Genomic DNA, 6,000 nt, shown 5'->3' with positions numbered 1-6,000 from the left:
AGTATATAACCCATGACATAGAGGACTCATAGGGTTGCAACAAGCATTTCTTTTCACGTTGTATATTTTAGCCTCATGGTTTTCACTTTTTTGACTACAGTTGAAGTAAGATATTTTACATCGCGTTCAATACTCCTCCTGTGGGTATAAATGTAAATATACATATCTAAGTATGTTAAGTAAACATATATAACATATAAGTGTACATGTATAATAGAAATGAAAGTTTTATAAAACAATACTATCCTTAATACCCACCTGTCTACTGCTCTTCTTCCTTTCTTCTCAGGCTAATTGAGACCGAACTAAATTGATTCCATGAACCATTAATAAGATCCAACCCACAACTGAAGAAACACTATAATAACTGAAGGTGCTTTGGATCTAGGAAGAGATATAAGCATGAGTCTTCCCTTAGAAGACTCACACTAATATTTTTGGAGTCTAATTAATTAACAATAATGATTATTATTATCACAGCATTCTCGAGTGCTTATTATGTGCTTATGAAGTGTTTTGCATGCAAACCCTCCCATGTTTTCAGTAAGGCGGGGATTATTACCATACCCATTTGACAGATGAGGAAACTGAGGAAGAGAGATCAAGAAATTTGCTCAGGTTCCCATGACTAGTACATGATATGACCACATTTTGAACTAAGCAGCCCAATCCTAGAAACCTTTATCTTCAACTCTTCCAGTCACCCTGCTTCAGCTGGATACAAGTCTAGGGACACTGACTCCTAAGGATAGAAGAAAACTATCTACAAAGGTTAGCGCCAAAGCTACAGAAACATCCGATGGTTCTAATAAGTTGTAAGACACTGGGAGAGAGAAACTTGATGATTCTAATTAATCATAAAACACAGGCAGAAGGAGATTGGGGAACAGTGAGAGGTTACCTAGTTTCCACCCTCAGAGTAGTTGGAAACTGTTTAAAAAGAGCCTGTTGTGTTCCCAAATCTTTCCTCTCCCTTCCCAAGCAAAGTAGGTGGAAGAAACACGAAGCCTATATAAACCAAGGTCAGAAGGAATATTAGAACAGCGGGGCTGGCTTATCTGTCAGACACTGGACAGAAATCTGAAATGAAACTCTACCCTAAACACACATATGCAGATATTTGTCCATCCTATTTCTTAAAAACACAGAACCTATAATCTTTAATGGACTGTGTTCATAAAGGTAGAGGGGAAGGGAGCTACAGTCTGAATTTGCAAGGTGAGAACAGCAACAAAAGCTACTCCATGAAAAATGTGTTCTTTATGACGTTAATTGATGCATCAACACCTTGCTGCCCTGGTCTTCACAGAGTCCAGAATTGGGGTTTTCCTATGTCACCAACTACAATCCTCTTTTTATTTCCTTTGATATTTTACTATTCATGCTTAAGTCAAAGACTCAGCTTATTCTACTGGAGGAGCATTTGGTTTGTTGGTAAAAGGGCACCATGGAAGTGGCAGGAAGTCCTCATGATGCAAGTCTTTAAAAACTGACACAGTGATTCAGGCCAGCGTTTAGTAACATCACAACCAGGAAGTCCTTTTTTAGATCTAATCTGCACCCATGGTGCTGCAATTTATAAATAAACTTTAGCCTCTCACCTCAGCCCCAGAGTACTGGATGCCCAAGGAAAATTTAAAACAGTAACTGAATGCACACCAAGCCCAGGAGCATTCATTAATTTGCATACAGTGCATTGTGATCCTCAGATAAAAGATGCCACATTTGCAGGAAGCCTCGGGAATTTTTTTTCACAAATTAGTCCCATAATTAAACTCCTGCTAGTAGTAATTGCAAATACTTACTTCATTACAAAATAATTCCTATTCAGAAAAGAAAAAGATGCAGTTCCTCTACTTATTTTATTGTTGAACGGACATGCACAATGGATTTTTATCTAAAAACTCGGGGCACTGAGCTCTTGCTGAGATAAAGTAGGAACAATGCTGAGATAAATTAGGAGCAATGCTTTCAAATCCCCTGCATTGGAGGAAAATGTGCTTCGGCTTCCCAGGTGTGGGTCAGAGGTGGGCAGACTGGGTCTGTGGTTGCATATTAACTCCCTGACCTCCACTAGATAGCCAGGTGACAGCTGCAGTGAGGTTTCTTTGAAGTGTGACATTCTTGCGGCACTTCAAAGGGCCCAGGCCTCTGAGGTGAGTCTGTTTGTCCGGCACACCTGGTACCTGCCAACCTCAGCAGAGCAGCTGGCCCACAGGAAGCTCCTGAGAACCAGCCCGGATCTCTCTAATGAAAACTGCGCTAAAGAGAGGGGGGCCCTGAGACCAATCAAGAGCTTTGAGCCCTGTCCTTTTCTGAAAAACAATGTCTCCTCCACCGCGGTCAGATCCTTGCAGCTCAGCAATGGCCAAGTAAGGAATTCTGACTGGAAATAGTGGAAATCAAACCTTATTCCCACAGGGAAGAGGTCTGAGCAGGGAGGCTTACCTAAAAGTGAAATGTGACCAGAATGCTAAGGCTGTAAACTGCTGGGAAAGGTAGGCGTGAAACAACCACAATAACTGAAGACGACTGGCCAACAGGAGCACACAGAGGTCGGATCTAGAATAGAAACCTAACCCTGGCTTCAATGCAGGTCGATTAAAAAGCACGGAGCCTGTACCTTACGTCTTACTCCATCGAGTCACCCTAAGCCATCACCTCTCCATGGCAGTGCTCAGTAACCAGAGTTACGGAATCCCTGCTCTGTACCGACGTGTGTCGTTATGTCATGAAGGTGACCAAACTCAATACTCCTCAAAGAATTTACCGTCTGGTGGAGATTATCAGCTATAGGCCTCCCTGTCAGGCATCTGGCCTCTGAGAGCAGACATCTTTGGGTTTGAATCAGAGCCATCCAGTTGGCTCACTGAGAGGCATTTATACCGTAATAAACGTTATGTGAATAAGGTCTCTCTCTCCTTCTCTCTCTCTCTCAAAATATCTTACTGTACTGTACTCACCCGTCTACTCAGGATGTGAGATGCTAACACCCGCGAGGCGCAGCTCGGTGAATGACGTAGGCGTCGCGGCGTCCCGCAAGCTACTGCTGACCTGCTGATGATTCGTCAGAAGGACGATGGGCGGCTTCCCGCCTGCGCTTGACACCGTGGAAAGCGAAACTGCGGATGAGAGAGGACGGCTAGATCTGCACTCACAACCCGCTCGTTGCTTGGAGGGGAAAGGGCCTGCATCAGCTGTTTGTGGTCCGGCCGAGAGGGCTGTGACCGTCCCTAACACGAGTGCGCCATGTAATTTTCGTACGACTTCTCGCGGGGAAGCCAGCGTCGCAGAGCCCACCCCGGTGAGTCGCAGCAGAGAGCTGGAAGGTGCCGCTACTCATCCCAACCCACGGCAGGCACTGTGCTCAGCTCACGGGCTAATGACAATTAGATGAGATCGTGAACATGACGCTCTTAGCAGACTGATGGGCACATATTAAGGACTCAATGTCCACAGTTCTTATTGAGATATAGGCATTATCTGGTGCACCTGGGTGGCTCCGTGGATTGAACATCCGACTCTTGATCTTGGCTCAGGTCTTGACCTTGGGGTCGTGAGTTCAAGCCCGTGTTGGCTTCACACCCAGTGTGGAGACTACTTTTTAAAAAATAAATAAATAAATACATACATACATATGTACATACATGCATAGGTATTGTCCCTGGAATAGCAAGTGATTATTTTTCATCAGCATATCTATTCCTATCATTGAGCCCACTCACATAATGAAAGAGAACTGCGGATAAGAGAAGGCAGAGGGTGAGGACCTTGCTTAACTTTGCATCCTTGCACATATTAGGGAGTACTGGAAAGAGCATTGCTTTGGAATTCAGATAGACCTGAGTTTGAATCCTGACTTCACAACATACTCACCAAGTTACTCAACGTCTGTCTCAGTTTTGCCATCTATAAAATGGAGAGAAGGATTGTAAAAATTAGACATAATGTATATAAAATACCTAGTCCGAAGCCTGGTGTACCCAGACTAGTAAGATACATCACAGCTCCAGCTTTCTCTATTGGTTCTTCTTTGTGCCTTTTATAGATTCCCTTTTAGCAAGTGCTTTGTAAAATAGCAAAGGCCTTGAAAACTGGCTGTAAAAGTAACATAGGGTCACATGCTAACAAACATCATTTTTCACCAGAAATAATGAGTGCACATAATTGTTAGAGAACCCAGTGTGTCAGCATATCAACCATGCTTCTGACAGGTAAGATCACAGGTAAGTCCAGTCCCAGCCAGAATGGAAAAATAGCATGAACTGACTTTTTTTAAAGACTGATTTATTTATTTGAGAGAGTGCACATGTGAGTACCAATAAGGGGTGGGGCGGAGGGAATCTCAGGCACACTCCCCACTGAGCGCAGAGCCCAATGTGGGACTTGATTCCATGACCCATGAGATCTTGAACTGGCCGAAACCAAGAGTCACACGTTCAACCAACTGAGCCATCCAGGTGCCCCAGGAATTTATTTTAATTAACACACATCCTTCCTTTATTCCCACTAACTCCCCCCATGACTTTGTCTTCATTACCAACCAGGTCTTTCGCGCATGCACACACACATACACACCTGTATTCTTGGGTCTAGCCCCCCTCTTCTTTATATAGGTAGTCGTATGTGGCCCAATGTGGTGGAAATGGCCTGAACTTTGAGGCTAGACACAATTAATGACTTCCTAAAAACCAACCTTCCTTTCAAACTGAGCCAGTTTTTCTAAGACCCAACCCAGCCTTTTCTACCATCTTTGCCAAGGCATGTATGGTCTCTCACCTAAACCTTTTAAAATACTTCAAGACTCCACTGCAGTGCAGTTCTCCTCTGTCCTTCCTCTCAGGACTGCCACAGGAATCTATACCTGGTATTTTACTTACTCCCCCGTGGAAGAACAACCCCATACTGTGAATATGAAAGCTATTAATATTATTGCTTCTGCTACCATTATAATGAAAGCTTATCTTTATGAAAGCATTGTGCTAAGGGCTATCAATACATTAGATTTTTATTTCTTCCAACTATAAAGTAAGTGTTATTTTTCCAGTTTTGCAAATGAGAAAATTGAGACCAAGTTTGGGTAGCCTGCCCAAGGCTGTAAAGCTAGAATATTGCAGCTCTGGGACTGCAAACAGGTTATTCATTCATATATGCATCTATTCATTCCCTCAACATTCAACAGATAGTTATTGAGTATATACTCTGTGTCAGGCAGAACCAGGTATATCAACAAATGAGGTAGATGCCGTTCCTGCCCTAGAGGGATTTGTCTTCAGTCTGACACCAAGTCCTGATTCTTTTTTCTTTTTAAGATGTTATTTATTTATTTGACAGAGAGATGGAGAGCACAAGTAGGCAGAGCAGCAGGCAGAGGGAGAGGGAGAAGCAGGCTCTCCTCTGAGCAGAGAGCCCAATGTAGGGCTTAGTACCAGGACCTGGGATCATGACCTGAGCCGAAGGCAGACCAGACGCTTAACCAACTGAGCCACCCAGGCGCCCCACCAAATCCTGTTTCTTAACCACTAAATGTACTGTCTCCCAAAGTAGAGGCTAAAGAGGTGTCCTGGCATTGTAGAATATACACTAACCTGGAAAAGGACTCATAATTTGACTTACCTAGAGATAGCCTGAGGTTCCAAATCATCACCCTTCATAAGCTAAAGGAAGAACTCCTAGAAGGGAGTTCAAGCTCTTCAAAGGAAAAACGTTCAAGCTCTACTCAATTTGAGTACAGTGGAAAAAGTCAAGATCTGTAAGTGTCAACCACTCACAGTTGACCACCCTCCTTTTCTAGCACAAGGGTCCATCCTGCCTGATGGAAGACATTTCTAGCAGATAATTCAGTTAATTTCTTTGTCAGGCTGGGTTGCCTCACTTCTAATATTGTTTCTGTATCCGTCTCTCCCATCCCCAGCCAGGCCAGACAGGGAGGCTCCTACTTAGTATTTTAGTGTGATTTTAGAAACACTGAGAAGCTAACTACTATCTCTTCCTCTAGGG

General features: G+C 43.5%; 1 pseudogene; it reads right to left on the bottom strand.

The window, feature by feature from the left end:
* Window positions 1-2,967: 2,967 nt before the first annotated feature.
* The window catches only part of LOC111142342, a 28,582-nt pseudogene continuing 25,549 nt past the window's right edge, over window positions 2,968-6,000 (bottom strand).

This window comes from Enhydra lutris, unplaced genomic scaffold (assembly GCF_002288905.1).
Source record: "Enhydra lutris kenyoni isolate GAN:26980312 unplaced genomic scaffold, ASM228890v2 scaffoldscaffold7, whole genome shotgun sequence".
Classification (NCBI taxonomy): Eukaryota; Metazoa; Chordata; class Mammalia; order Carnivora; family Mustelidae; genus Enhydra; species Enhydra lutris.
This window is presented reverse-complemented; position numbering and strand designations above follow the sequence as displayed.